Here is a 16,135-nt window from a genome sequence, read left to right on the forward strand (position 1 = left end):
AGGCTGTCCGGGAGGCGCCCTAATCCTCAACCCAACCCAGGGGCGATTCCAGTGGTCTTCACCCTTCAGATGGGTTAATAACCACTGCTTCAGGGAAAGAAGTCGAGTATTGAAGAGAAAAGAGAAGGTGAGATGTTAAATACCTGTGTGAAATTTGGTCTTTCGCAGAAAAGGGAGAAAGCAGTGAATGCTGAGGACTGTGTTTGTGTGTGTGTGTACGTGTGTGTGCGTGTGTGTGTGCGTGCGCGTGTGTGTGTTTGAAGCAGATGCTTGGAAAGGCAGCGTGAGTTCCAGAGAGATCAGAGAAGAGGCTGGAAAGTCCAAGCTGACTCACCGTGCTGTCACCTTCACAAAATACAGAGAGCGGCACAACAGAGAGAAAGGGAAAGAGAAAGAGAAAGACTGACAGGAAGGTAGAAAGACAGTAAAGGAGCTGCGAGCACGTTCTCTGTCAGTTCAGCTGAGGTATTATTAGCTGTGTTCATGTTTGCTGCCAGCTTTCACCATTCTGCCTCTGGGAGCAGCCACACGGCTAGTGCCCTTTTTTTTCTCTTTTTCTTTTCTCTTCTTTTTTTTTTCTTTTTTTCTGTTAAGCAGAAGTGTGTAAGATGTTTGAGAGCTTTGAAGTTTGAAAGACAGAGAGAAAAAAAGGATCTTAAGACGAGCAAGTCCTTTGATCATATGTCAGGGAGTTTTGGTCTTTGTTAAAGAGATGAGTGAGTTAAAATAATGTTAGTGATCTAGTGTCATCTAAATCCAGACCGGTAGCATACAGTGCTTTTGTCTGAACACAGCTCCGTTATTGAATCATTTTTGGATATAGATTAGTTGATGCATTTGAGCTTTGGAAGATCCTCTCTGAGTGAAAAGATAACAAAGAGATAGAGAGTAATCCTTTATCAAATGATACATTTACTGGAGGATTAATCACATTAGAAGGGCAGATAAGCTTAACCTCCCTAAATACCCTCCCAATGCACAAAGCAAAATAATCTTGAGTCACTGTTGGTGGAACATCATCACACATTAAGGGCCTCCTTTGAGAAGCAGAAAGTTTAAGACGCAGCATATTATTTCATGATTTCTTTTTTTTCTGTGTTGCACCGGCTTTAATCTTAAACACTTAATGCCCGAGTATAAACATGTTAAAAGCAGACAACTCACTGAAGTGGGATTTTTATTGCTGCTGGCTAATGCGAAGTCACTTTGATGTGATCGTCAGCGGCAAAAACCTAGAACTCAAACACTGTCTAATATGAGCCAGACATCCCCCTTCTCAGCAGAGCAGAACTTACCTACATCCTGTTCTCCACCACTGGCCAGCTCTGTGAAGAGGGAGAGAGAGGGAGAGAGAGGGAGAGTCGGGGGTGATGGATTACAGGTTTTATGGTGTAAAAGTCAACTTCTTTCCAAAACTTTCTTTTAAGAACCTGAAAGCTATAGCTCTGATCCAGGACCATCACACTGTACATTACAATCTGACTCACCCAATCATCTCAGGCATTCATTGCTCATTACATTCCTTAATGGAAGAGTATTGACAATATGCACTCAGAGTTCTTAACAACCCATTAGGATTCAAAATGTCAGTGTGAGATCAGCGTTAAGTAACAAATACTTCACTTTCTCTGATGGAGCTCACATGATTCACATTAAAGTCAACACAAACAATACAAAAGTTTTAACATCCATGACAATTTGTTTCTCGCTCACTGACTTGAGAGCTGCTGACCGGCATTGTGCTCCGTGCTGCCCCTGGCGGTTTGGAAGCTATACTGCTGGGAGAGAGTCCATGGCTGAAGAAAGACGCTGAAGACCATCACTGAACAGAAACAGGGTTTACCTACAATCTCCACAACCTGTTATCACGTGAGGTTCTACACTTACCTTACATGATGACAACTGAGCTGTCTCCATGACAACGGACCAAACTCCTAATGAAGATGAGATGTGGTCAAAAGCTCCAGAAAAAAAAAAACAGCAGTAAAGTGGTTCTTGAGTTGAGATGATGTAGTCCAACGAAACTGAGTGTTTCTGTTCAGAGACACTGTGGAGAACAGCCTGGGGCCTTTTTCGTTATGTGAGGCCAGACATTGACCTGGATTTCACATTGGGATCTTATTTGAAAAAAACATAATTATTTACAATACTTTAAAATCCATTATATAAAAGGAGGGGATATTGAGGGTGAAGGGAGCAACGGGGGCGAATGCAGGCCCGGCAAGAGAAGTTGAATATGGGTTAAGGACCTCTTGGGCAGCATCTCTTGAACAAAGGTTAAACAGCGTGACCACAAGGCAGGCAGAGGGCCTGCTCAAGAGTGAAGCTTGTGTGAGACAGAACTGCATCAAAACGTCCCAAATTGTCCCAGTCACCTGCATTTCCCTCCTCACTCGCAGGCAATGCCTGTTTGAAGTGGCTGCCAGACCAGACCATAAACTGTGCTGAGGGAGAGGAGGGCAGGGGAAGTAGAGTCCAGCTGAGTATACATCAGTGAAGCCTACAACCAGCTGCAGAGTGAGTAATCTGCTGACAAAAAGGGGTCGGAAGTCCTCGGTCGGAAGAATATTCACACTCACAGTCTCTCTGCAGCTAATCCTACCTCCTCATATAAACTTTATATGCCCCCTAACAAATACAGTCTAAGTAGCCTAACCGTGCATGCCCTCCCACACAGCATAATTAAACTGAGGAAGTAGAGGTGGTAAGAGTTAAGTGGAGGTGAATGCAATGTTAATGCTCCTGAGAAAAAAATCTCCAGTGCAACAGTGTTGTGCTCATTCCTGTAAATAGAGGCGAACTTGCTGCCCGGCAGCGGCCCGACCAGGATACTGTTACTTTCTTAGTAGTAGTACTCAGTGTCTCTTGCTTTCCAAGTAGCACTCCCTGTCTCTCTCCTCTCCGGTGGAACGAAAGAAACAACATGTTCCTGTCAAATAAAAACGCTGTAAGTTCAGTTGTTGTTCAGTTCTTTTTTTATTATTATTATTATTATTTTACTGTTTGCACAGTTATTTACTGTTGAGTTGTTTTGCTGACAGAGGTCCAACTAATCCACTCAGCGGTGTGAAAACTCTCCTCACTTTCTGCGCTCTTTGGAAGAAAACAAACCTTTCTCAGACAGATACAATAAACCGAGATAAACTGTCCAATCTGTAATTCAGAACAAAATCTTCTGACTGCATAAGCGGAGAATTTCTTTCCAGGAAACCCCAAAGTACGCCTCTGAATCATAACTGCGAGAGCGTCTCTGCAGTGAGTCTGGCACTTCAAAGAGGTGAAAGAGCAGGAGATCTCAGCGAGCCAAGTCCAGGCTTTTCCTTCACTTCTCTCTTTAATTTAACTTTAATTCAAATGCACGATGCAAATAAGGTCTGTACGTACAGTGTAATTCAAAACATTATCAAGCAGTCACATTAAACAGTACTTTCTCTTAACAGTAGTTATCTCCATCGTCATGCTACCCCCCCACCCCCCACCTCTGTCCTCCTCAACCACATCCATCAGCTCACTAAACCCTCTGTGCAGGGCCTCTAGGGGACCTACTGTGTGGCAGCAGTCAGTGGTAAAGTTTCATAAACACAGACACACACTTGGGGTGACAGATCTCCCCTTTACTCATTCTCCCTTTCCCTGACATGTCCAGACACATGTGGCTAATCACCAGAAATGGATCGCGGGATAACTGAATGGTTGAATAGCCAAAGTATATGAATGGAGTTTTAAGTTTAAGATCTAAGAGGGGTACTTTTACAGTCTCTCTCCCTCCCTTTTTTTTTTCCTTTTTTTCCCTGCTTATCATGTCTTACGAGCCACAGCAGCTGCCCCACGCGCATAAAATCTTCAAATCCACACTGGACAGGTAGTGCCACATGTGTGGAATTAAAAGCCTCTTGGAGAGCCCAGTCTCGGGTTACCAGCTGCACGCGACAGCTGCCTGAAAAAGGATCTGGTTTCTGGTGGGTTTTGTACAGTTGGTGATAGATGTGCAGCAAAAAGCAGGAATTGTTAACCCCCTCCACAGGCCTCCTAGTGAGTAAAGGACAGTTTGACTGTCAGGGACAGGAGGAGCATTATCTAACCCCAATGAACTCAATAACTTGCTCTTCAGAGGGAAAGAAATGTTGATAATGATACTGTAATGTTTGTGCTTTATAGTATCATGTTAAGATGAAAAAGTACAAAACACTGCAATATAATGGTGGTGTATTTTTCTAAATGATTTATATTATTATGTCTTGCAATAGGCCTCTGTGTATTTTAACCTTTCAAATTGCTTAAAGAAACTTTCTAAGCTTGGAAAAAGAGGATATCCTCAATCAGAGGATAAGATATGTTTTTTTTTTTAAATGCTGTAGTGAATATGAGTGGTCCCTCTAATGCCAATAACACACCAGGCCTTCACTATGCTGCAGTCATTCTCATCTGATATGAACACAATACACACACACACACACACACACACACACACAGCTTAATCTCCTCTCCTCACAGACCAAGAGTCTGCACAGACTGTGAGTGCCTGGCCTTTTCTCTAACAACAAGGCAGCCCTAAGACGCATGGAGAATGGGCTCTTGTCTAAGAATACGGTGCTGGTTATGAGATAATGGCTGATTCATATGGGGAGATGATGAGCTGTGAGGGTTTATGCAAGGAGAAGTCAGAAGTGTGATGTTGTCTCTGACTGCTGTACTGTACTACCTATCTCTGTATGCTCCGTATCTCCTGTTTCGGGGAGATTACAGATACTAGGCAGGAGAAGATGTCATGATGTCATGTTTCCGCGTCCATTTCCACTTATGAATTGGATATTATTCTTTCAGATTTATCTGAGGGTTGTATATCGCCAAAGGAAGAGCAAATCCCTGTCTTCCGGATGGTCTCTTAGATAAAGAGTGATATACAACAGCACTTATACTGTTGAGACACACGTAGGCTTGTGTATTGTATGAAAAGGAACCTCTGAAGATTTGTAGAGAAATTCCTTTTGGCTTTAGAATCCGAGGAAGCTACAAAGTGAATGTTATGAAACGCTCTTCATCGGCTTGCCTGCTGATGATGTAATGTTCAAAATATATGCGTAGTGGGAGATCCTTCATTCCACTGTAGTATTTACAAAGCACTTACATATAAAGTATGTTTGCTATACTTTTATATATTGTGCCTGAAAGTGAGCCACTGTGGCCACAAGAAAAATGAAATCTAAATCCTAACCAAGTAGTTTTTGTTCCTAAAGCATAGCGTTGTCACATTATAGAAAATAAAAAAAATAAAATTCCCTACAGGGCCAGAAAGCATTTCCCCCATAGATCCCTCAGTTTGATGAACTTTGGCACGTGAGTTTGCGCCACTGATGGAGACAGAGAACCAGCAACAGTAAGAGACAGAGACGGTTATGACACGGCAGGTAATACAACTCAGAAGCAAACCAATATTTGCTCGGTAGGCAAAAAAATGTTGTTGGAATGAATGGGTACCAATAAAGGCTACTGCAGCAAGCATATTGAATGAAGTTCTTATATTGTACATTTTAACTTTTTATAATATATATAATTTTATTTATTTTTTTTTTTTATTTCTTTCAAAAGCTACAATATCTCACTTTAAGGTTGAAGGTTGTCTCAAAAAAAGCAGCAAGCCCAAGATCGTTGCAGTCACGATATTGAGAAGCTACACGTGTGACTATAATTTGAAGCGACACAGTCACAAGAATGTCAGATGGTATGCTCAGAAACCAGTGTGGCACTTGTGTGTGGTTTGAGGCGGTGAGTTTGACGTAGACAGTGTGTCGATGTGGATGTATGGGCGCATCTTTCAACAGATTATACCTAAAGAGCGTGTGGCCCAAACGCTTCCATATCGTGTAAGAGAAGCTTAACCTTGTAGAGATTGCAGGGAAACAGTGATGGACAAGTTCTTTCTTCTAGCTGCAACACAGGAAAGCACACAGAATAACTGTGCGTAGAGAACATACAGCACAGCAAGCTACCAATTATGGTGAATTATGTCCATAGAGTCTGCTACAACCCTTACATAAAGTCAATTTGTCACACTGAAACACCATAAACCTGCTTTGTGTGGGCACTGGAGCAGGGTTGTCTTGTTTTCACGCCATCTAATCATCTACTGACTTGCAATATGCAAAATGAACTAACTGCTGGAATAAGATGCACCAGCACCAGAGCTCCTGTGGCCACAACATCACCGCAGTGTACACGTTTTCTCGGTGCCTGTTCGCAGCGTACCATTTGACTGTGTGATCCGAGGTTGTGTAACTTAATGGGAGCACGGGGACACATCATGCTGCTTGTTTGGCAGGGCGCTCAGCCTCTGTCTGCGTATGCTCGCATATAGCGGCTCAGAAAGGAAACCTGAACTGTCACATGGCATCTGCACAGGGCAACACAGCTCTGTTGTTGCACGTAACAACTCCCCTGATGTGTGTATTCTTACGGAGGAATGAAAGAGGGAGAAACGAAGAGTGGGTCGAAGCGGAGTTTACGTACACATGTTTAGTGCTTCTTTGTAGTTAAGTCTAATATAGCTACAACTGTAACCACCCATAGTCTAAGCATTGATTTGGTACTAGTTACTGGTTCAGCAACCTTCTAGAAAGAGAGAAAAATCCCTGTGCTGTTGCTGCTGACTCTCCTGTCTGCAGCATGTGCAGAAAAAATCCCCTGCTGATGAATATCTGCATCAGCTGTTCACAGAATGAGTTGTTATTTTTATCTCACATTGTGTGTACTCACCAGAATATACATACAGTATGTTAATTAATTATTGTATTGCCTTAGGATTAGAATTTCATATATGTGTTAAATATTGCATATCACACTGGAGACATAGATACACAATGAATCATTTGTTGTCTTGGCTGAGCGTGGCAGTCATACTTCACATTAACACATCAAATTCCATCTGACTGCTCTGTTCTCAAATGTCAAGACAATAATGCATATTGATCAAGCTCATTAGGAATTATTAGGCGCAGTGGAGACACGGTCTTCACAAATGGACGATAAAGAACTGCATGCTTGTCTGCCCAAGTCCCACTGTATGTGCAGTTCATGCACTTTATTTTTTGTGTCATCCACATTGCAACACTCCCTCTCGAATACTTAGAAATAACATCTTTTCAAATGCCATCATCACAGGGCAAGCAAACATTGTTCCTCACATTGTTAGAAAAGTGTCAATGACTTTCAAAATAAGCCTCTGTACACCATTTATGTTTTCTATATTAGGTGCACCTCGTTCAGCCTGAGGCCCTTTGTGCTTGTTGGCTTGTTTGCTTGCTTGATTGTGAGATTTTTTTTTTTTTTGCCTTTGCGATAGGCCTGGAAACAGAATGTGGGGCAAAACCATATGTCTCCAAGCAAATAGTTCTACAGATCCAGGCCAACAATTGTCCCCATCCTGTCATAAGCAGAGCCACAGATAAATGAGCAGCAACCACACGACCTGACCGTGTCCATGCTGTACTTTAGTTTTTCGGCATAGTTCTAACAGAGGGGTTGAACAAAATATATAGATTACAGAAAACTATTTAAATTCCTGTTGAAAACATTTTACAATCACGTTTACAAGACTAATTACTAAAAGGTGCATGGTTTGGCTTGCATGGTGTAATAATGTAGGTGTACTGGTGGTTGAGAGCATGTCGCTTTTTCAAACTTGTATTGTTGGTCTAGTCATTCAGAAAATCACAACTGCATGCTGAACTCAGCTGTGGAATCTCAAATGTATTTGCAAAAGCATGCCTGTTGCCAGTAAAAATCCTGATTCATAAACAGCTGCTCAAAAAGTACCAGTGATTTATTTCTATTGCTCTGTTTTGTTGTTCTACAGGCATAGGAAGAGCACAGAGTGAATCTGATCTGATGGATCTGTGAATAAGATGGGATTTCTTAACATAGAAGTCCAAAGGGAACAAATGGGAACATGTACATGTGAAATTCCAGTGACTCATCAGCACCCGAAATACCGTGTCTATTTTTGAACACCTGGCTATGAATAAAGACAGTGTGTTGTTTCTTGATATTTCCTGTGATTCGAGAGGAAACAAATGTGTATAATAAAAGAAAAGCTTGCTTTAGAGCAGTTATTTTTCCTTCTTGACCAGAATGAGACATGGTTATGTATGTATTTATGTCTCTTTGGGGATTTTGAAGGTATGGATGATGTGATATTAGCTTGATTATTGGATGTTAAATGAAAATTTACCTTATGCATCACTGAGGGGTTTTTGAAAAGGTTGATAGACTATATTCATTATAGCTACTATAAACTTTGAAGATCGTCTTAACCAACTATCATCTACAAACTAAAACTTGTGCCATCAAAATGATTTACTTTAATCTTTTCTTTTTTTTTCTTACACTGACTCTAAGCAGCTTTTATTGACATTTTCGCAGCAAAATCCACGTGTTTGAAATATCATTTTTTCCTGACCTCTATGAGTTTATCTCACCATGTCTATAGCCGTATGTAAACAGGAAGTGGATAATAACATGACTAACAACATCCCCATCTGACATGTTCAGATTTAATATAAAATTTAAAGAAGACATCATCGGTTTTTTGAAATACCTCCCACTGCCCTCCTCTTCTCCTTTTATTGTGACCTGCCCACTTCACGCTGCCTCATCTTGCTGTCATACCCCTGAACCACACAGGACAGCTCAGCCTCTCAGCACAGTGACGATCACTGTCTAGCACCACCTGAATAACATGACTCTCATATACTCAAATTAGTCTTGTGGTCCCACATGACAGTGTGACGGGGTAGCTATGACAGCACTGCAAATAACGATGTGATATACTGTTTATGTCACAGCCTGCTATGCCCCTGCCTCACTCTCCACTCTGCCGCACCTCCTAATCAGCCTCACTGTCCTCACCTGTTGCCCCCAGGTGCACTCTATCTCCAATCAGGCCAGTAGGCTATATATGCATCCCCGGTTCACTCGCTCTTTGCCAGATTGTTCTTAGTATCATGCAAGACTTTCCAGCGTTCATCCCCGGACTGACTTCCCTGTATCGACTCTGACTCGTCCCTGACCCGGTAAACGCCTCAGCCTTCTGTCCCCGACCACGAGTTCTGCCTGTGCGCTTCTTGGTCCCCGTCTGCCTGCCCCTGTGGCTGTTTGGCGCTCTCCAGCTCCGACGTTGCAACGTGAGTGCTTCCCTGCTGGTTTCCTGATCCTTTGTTTGACTCCGATTATCCGCCTGCCTGCTCCTTCCTGGTTCGTCTGCCCCGCTGACCGCTCACCTGGTTCCGATCCTCCTGCACCGACTACGACTACGTCTCCACCCTGTTCCCTAACGGTACCGTTGCCTTCCCACCAACTCGTCCCTGCGTGTGTCAGCCGCCCCAACCCGCTCCACTCACCTGCTCCGCAACACGGCATCTCCAGCCCCGGCCCCGGACACCTTCCTCCATCCCCAATAACCACCTGTGTGCAATATCTCTGCTGGTTCATTAATAAAAAGGCATTACCAACTATTCCCCTGGCTGGTTGAGCTGCAATTGGGTCCTACCACACCCCGTTACAGTTTAAACTAATATTATTGGATTATGCAATTTTTATAAAATCTTCTTTAAAAGGCCTTTTGTTTACTGCAGAGCTTTAGAAGCATAAAGGAGGAGAGGGAGTAAGAAGAGGGTGACTGTAGGAACCATGAAAGCAAATGAAATCTGTATGTGTGGGGGATATTATTACTCATTCTTGTGGGGGGGGGGGGGGTTACCCTGTTACCCCCTCTAAAGATTAAACTGTGAACAAGACCCACTTCTTGCTCTGGACTTCCTCCAGACAGCCTTGCAATCGGAGCAGTTCTGGGCCTAGTGTATCTGTTCTCTGACGTAGAAAGGGCTGCAATGCTGATCAAGGCCTTCACCAGCTGATTATCCAGAGGACACAGCCAACCCCTCTGTGGGGCCCACACAGGGACACCGAGTCCAGCAGCGTGGGGAAAGTGTGCGCGATAAAGCCACACACACACTCCGATGCATCATTAGCAGACACACACACAAACAAATACACAAGCACAGACGCGCACACAGAGCGGGATTTGCCTCTGGCCTTCAGTGGGGGTGTTCCCTCTACAGATGTGTTTGATGTTCTCTGTTGCCTTTTGTTGCATCAGCACAAGGCCGTCTTTGTGTGCCTGGTGCACAGTGCTGCATAGTACCAGCAAAGTCTGGACTGAACCATCAGCGGTTTCTCTAGACCATGGACCTACTGTATGTAGGGCAATGTAATCTGTGCCATGAGGAGATTACTGTAGGTGAGTTCAGGACGCAGACACTGATTATGTCACCTGTGCTGCGTACAGTCAGACTTCCTGTGATCACACCAGCTCATGAGTCTTTGGGTGTTTACTTAAATATCCTGCAAAAACAAACATGTATGCATTAAACATGTCCATGCAGAGTCATGAATAGAAATAGACATCTTAGAAGTGTATAATGTGTGATTTTTTTTTTTTTTTTTAAATATAATAATAATAATATTTCTTTTTCTTGAGATAAGCCTAAACCTTAAAGACACCTTCCAATGAAAGCTTTAATTTTGTTAACATGTACATATTTGGATTCTTTTTTCAATATATGATACATATCATGAGTGAAATAAATAAAGTGCCATGGCTGAGTATTTCCACCTTGGAATCAATGACGGTCTCAAAAACACAGATTCAGACACTCAAGGCTTCATACATCAAAAACTTAAGGAACCAATCCCGTCAACTTGCAGGAGTTTGTATTAGCACGACTACTACTGCCGTTCACAAGCTAACAAGCTATCACACAGCATAAACAAATAAAAGATGCTAACTTTGACACGTCTGCTGGTTGCCAATTTTGGTGCACAAAAGACTCAACTGACTTTGGATTTGATTTGACTGAGGGGTCGCTCAAACATGTGGCTGAATCTCTCTGATGTTTCCTCTAAACTCTATTTCCTCTATTTAACTTTTTTTGGACATTGATAGCCCTTTCCCCCCCGTTCCCAGTCTTAATGCTAAAATAGGTGGTATTGATCTTACCATAACCGTCTCATTAACGTTAAGCTTTAAAAAGTTCAGATTCACTTTGCTATTTTAACTGTAAACAACGTAGATCAAATTTCACAGTTCAACAGATGCAGAGTTTAATAAAGTTATTATTTGATGGTATTTGGTGATTAGTTGGCAGTTGCCAACAAGACTTTTTTTTCAGCATTGTCATGAGATTATTTAATTCATTAATGGTTAAATGTAAAACAATAACTAAAGTATATTTTGACAGCCTGATGCCACAACACACTTCAGAGTAAACACCGTGTAACGCCACACATGGTTATTATTGTGCTTTCTTTTTTTTTCAAATACAATGGACTAGTGTCATAATCCTCCTGCACTGCTCTGCATAGTCAAACAATCCTTTAATTAATTCAGCCTCTAAAAGCCCACAGTGTAACCATGTGGATGTCAACAACACAACTGCCACATCAAAGGCCACATGTTAGAATACAGTACATCCCTGAAAACAAAAACAGAGCAATGCATCCAGATACACATGTTTACATATTAACACATACGCAATCCCAGAGGATCAGTGCTCTTTAAAATCCCCCTGGGATGTTTTTCACAGCAAGAGCCAGCGCCTGACCGGCCCCACTGAGGATTTATGTGTGCATGCATGTCAATTTGTGTGTGTGTGTGTGTGTGTTTGTGTGTTTATGTGTATAAGAGAGTTCGGAAAAGACAGTGAAGTGTGTGTTTGGAGGTGTTCGTTTTACCATCCATGAATATGAGTGAGGAGGAGATCATAATGTTCGATGCTGGTTGCAGATGATGTGAGCCTGTTTTTCTCTTTCTGTCAGTCCTGTAGAGGTGTTTGTCTTTCTTCTATATTTATATATAACATATATATAACAGTGCCTTTTTGTTTCCTTTGTCTTCATTATTAAACTCAGTAAACTAATCTTACCCTGCACTTACAGCACCTCTGCTGCCCACTCATACTCATGCATCATTCAAGTTTCTATGAAGCGCTCCTCAAACACGTTCATAACACCTCATCTGTTTTTACTCCAATTGTCTGCCTCCTCTTCTCAGCAGTTATCTCTAATCGCCCCAATTTATTCCATTTCTGTTTCACACCTGCTATTTTTCACTTCCTTTCCTCCTCTTTCTCATCATTTCTTTCTTATTGCTATCATTTTTTTCTTCCACACCCACTCCCTTCTCATCATAATCAATCTCTCTTTGTATCCTTTAACCAGGAATATGGTAGTAATATAAAGCAGAAGGAATTAAAGCATTTACTAATCTGACACTGAGGGATTACAATCCCTACTCTTTGTGGGGGGAGCCACCATTTATAAATAAGCATATGGAAGCATCAGATCATGTCATGGTAAAATCCAGAGACAGAACAAAGGGATTGCTTTTGTTTGTTCTTGTCTTTTTGTCCCCCCACCACACACACACAATAACAACATTTAGGAAAATCAGCTACTTGAGGAATCACATCACAGTGGTACCAGTGTCTTTGCATTCAAGAGATGTTGTTTTATCCCTCAGCTTTTCTTTTGTCTTAAGTCGCCCTGGGTTGAAATGAGGTTGGGTTGTAATACCGGCTGAACTTCCCCATTGTTTTTTTAAAATTGTAATCTCTCGTTGAACCTAAGAGAAAGAGATAATGAATGTATGGAGATTAACACAACACATGCAGTGGCTTAAAGTTGACGATGCCTGCCAACCATAAACCTGCAGGCAAGTGAGCCCGAGGTTGTCTCTGTTTGGTTTTAATTGGTACTGGGAACCGCGACACACAATCTGCGGTAATTTCAAGAGCAAATAGACAAATAGAGACATTGTCAGAGACATGGTATTATCTGTACTGTCAGCACTGCAGCCGAATGTCTGTACTGTTCAGCTACAGTATCTGATGCAGGTCTGATCTTGGCCTTCAAAACCTTTGAATGGAAATCTTCAAAAGCACAAATGACACGAAGCCAACACGCGTTCATTTGAAGCACAGAGGGAGTGTACTCAACCTTGGTGAAATGCTGATCTAATGGGCTTTTTGGGTGGTTTGATGTTTAGCTGCAGGTTTTCCCAACATCACACACTTGTGTCTGCAGCTGTTGCTGTAAGCATTTAGTGCGCACCAAAAGAGAAGGCCTCATGGGGATTCCCTCAGTGCGCTCTGTCCCTCTCTCGCACTCTCTCTCTCTCTCTCTCTCTGGGCATGTGTGCAGTGTAAAATGAATGGAATCAGTGGTATGTGTCCTCAACCCAAAAGCCTGACGTCTGCAGTGCAGAGTTTAGCATAACATTCCTGTGGAGACTCCTCCATAATCAAACAGCTCATGGGGTGGAGTGAGAGAAGCAGCTTGTCCACTGAACAGAGCATAATAAACACTGCAGGGCTTTGAAACATATCTAATTAATGTGGTCGCATTTTCAGATTCACATTTAGGCCGAGACTTTCTTACACAGTAACAGCTGTGTAACAGACTGAATAAAGTGGCAGGACAGAAACTGTTGGGAGTTTGTGCATGTGTGTGTGTGTGTGTGTGTGTCATCATTAATAATGCAGGAAAGAAGAGGCTCTGACGGTTGTTTCAGCTCTGACCAATCACACAAAGTTCACAGTTTACAGTAATTCCAGCTGCACGTCTCTTGTTCCAATAAATTTTTGGTTACAGCAGCGAAATCCCTTTTAGAGTAAATCTCCTTAACTATGAAGACTGAAACATTTCTGTGTATTACTGGCAGAGTGTGTAGTCTGTCAGGTTGTGTGTGTGTGTGTGTGTGTGTGTGTGTGTGGGCTCCATCCCTCTGCTCCCACTCACAGTAATGAGCTTCCCAAACAGCTTGCTCTGCATTACAGATGAGTTCGTTGTGCAGCCAGCCCTCAGGGTGTCTTGTTTAAATAACACTGACCATGCAATTAATCCGAGAACTAACCATCTGATAAGTAGCTCATTATCTTTGTTAACACACTCCCTCGAGGATTAACTTGAGTGAATGTGGTCGTACAGACACACTTTTGTGAGTTTAATAGCAGATAGCGTGGAAAAGGTCACTTGGGCATCCTTACTTCTGCGGCCTCTTATGAGGAGAAAAAGAACAAAATATGATCTATCTTGTTATTCAGGAAACTCATCCTCACCTTCAGTGTTTCACTCTCTGATGACAGGACACAGCAATAAATGGTCACTCTGTTTTCTCGACACCTGGTTGGTTCAGAATTTGAAACCGTGAAAATGTGTCAAATCTGTCACAAAAAAAAACCAAAAAAAAAGAAAATACAATTTCAAAAACAGCAACAAGTGCTAGGAGAAAAAGTCCACACATTTTATTCAATGTCACTGTGGCATTTTTCTTTAACACTGACAAGAGTTCATAAGATATTTTGGACTTCTGATGACAGTGCTGTCACCACCTTCAAATCACTGTTGAATTACCTGCTATCCTCACACTCTTACACTTGTGGCCTGTACATAGTGTGTCTGCACCGGACACGGATGAGCAGAGGTGCAGAACTTTAAAAGACTTTAGTGCTATTTATTCATTCACCTAGGGCTTGCATTCGATCATTTGTATTAACAAATTTGAAGGCGTCCTCCTCTTTGTCAGGACCTCCTATAGGAAATGGAATTTTATTCCCCAACCTTGCATTTTCTTGGTCACGCCCACTTCCTGTGTTTATCTGGGCGGGTGTTCCATGAGCATTGTTAGAAAGGTGTCACTCATTTAGTAATCCTGACTGAGCGGGCGTGGTTAACAAAGGTAAAGGTAGCTATTAACACATGTAAAGCGCCTGTGATCCCTAATGAAGGCATCCAGCAGGCTTCTCTAAAAACCCCACTGAAAATCAGACGTGGATGACACTAAATACTCTGCAAACTTGTTAAAGGAGTGGCTGACTGTGTGTGCCGTTTGGCCCATCTTGATTATCCACAGAGGGTTAAAGCACACGCTGACTCTGTTGTAACACAACTTTGTTCAGCTCACGTCATGTTTCAATGCCAGCCTTTGTTCTCGTGAAGTTTAGAACCAGTTACTAGTCATCATTCTAAACTGAAACATCTGTTAGCTTGTTTTCCACCACAAGAACAAAGACGACCTTCTCAGAAATTTCCTAAAACACACACATGTCAACATGCTAGCTCAGCCACACCCACACCACACAGAGCATGTGATATATGCAGGGGGGCACCAAACTGCTCCAGCAGGTGGTTATCTCCTTCGTTTTGACCCATGACCCGCATGTTCAGCTGTGGTCGGTCACAGGGGCCTGATAGTGAACCATCAATCAAGGTGAAGGAGGAAGTGGTGCGATCAGGCCTCACTTATCAGCCTGAACATGGGGACGACCAGAAACAGTGAGTGGAAACCACAGGGTATTTATTCTTTGGTGTGTGTGTGTGTGTGTGTGCAACTGGCTTTTAACACCAACACATAATGACATTGAGTTGAATTAGTGTCATGTAGTGGTAACTTCTCTGCCTTTGCAGCAAAGAGTGGGGAGGAGAGAACATATTTACAACTCTTCAACCATAATCTGCACCCTTCCTACTGTATGTGCGGTGCTTTTGCACATATGACACCATTTATCTATCCGCCATATGTATCCACGGTGCGTGTTCATGGGGACAGCTGTGTCACTTATGAATCCCTCCCTCTCTCCGCCTTCCCCTTCCCCGCTCCGCCTCTGACTGACCACTCTGCTGTGACAGATGTATGCAGATTTCTGCAGCTGTGCCCTCACCTGTTGGGTGAGAGTTAATGAGACGTGAGATGTCACCAGCCGACCAACAAAAAAAAAAAAAAAGAAAAAAAAAGAAGGGGGCCTTTTAGCGTGCAGTCAGAATAAGCTGGGTGGTTCTGGCACACAAAGAAGGTAATACACCACCGATATGCTGCTTGACACACTGACCTGGTTTTACTGCCTGTATAGGATATATTACCTCGAGGAACATGTAATCCCTTGACCCCTGCAACACTTTATGATTAAAAGATAGTAGCTATGCACTTGTAGAGGTTATTTCGTTGCGCTACATTTATTTATCACTGTTTTACTCCAAATAGTCACTGCTGCACAGCTGCTGAGTTTCTCTGCATGTTACAAAG

The 16,135-nt window shown here is 42.5% G+C and overlaps 1 long non-coding RNA gene across 2 annotated transcripts; it reads left to right on the plus strand.

The window, feature by feature from the left end:
• On the plus strand, positions 1 to 8,794 carry LOC111645178 (uncharacterized). 2 transcript variants are annotated; one of them, XR_002759843.2, is made up of 3 exons: positions 1 to 127; positions 2,400 to 2,517; positions 7,853 to 8,794. It is a non-coding gene; the product is annotated as an uncharacterized LOC111645178 (long non-coding RNA). The 2 variants fall into 2 exon arrangements; XR_015436286.1 differs by lacking the exon at positions 7,853 to 8,794 and having other exon boundaries at positions 2,400 to 2,956.
• Positions 8,795 to 16,135: the final 7,341 nt, after the last annotated feature.

The sequence above is a fragment of the Seriola lalandi genome, unplaced genomic scaffold (assembly GCF_002814215.2).
Source record: "Seriola lalandi dorsalis isolate HSWRI2012SDOR001 ecotype SW California unplaced genomic scaffold, Sedor1 jcf7180002054946, whole genome shotgun sequence".
In the NCBI taxonomy this organism is placed as follows: Eukaryota; Metazoa; Chordata; class Actinopteri; order Carangiformes; family Carangidae; genus Seriola; species Seriola lalandi.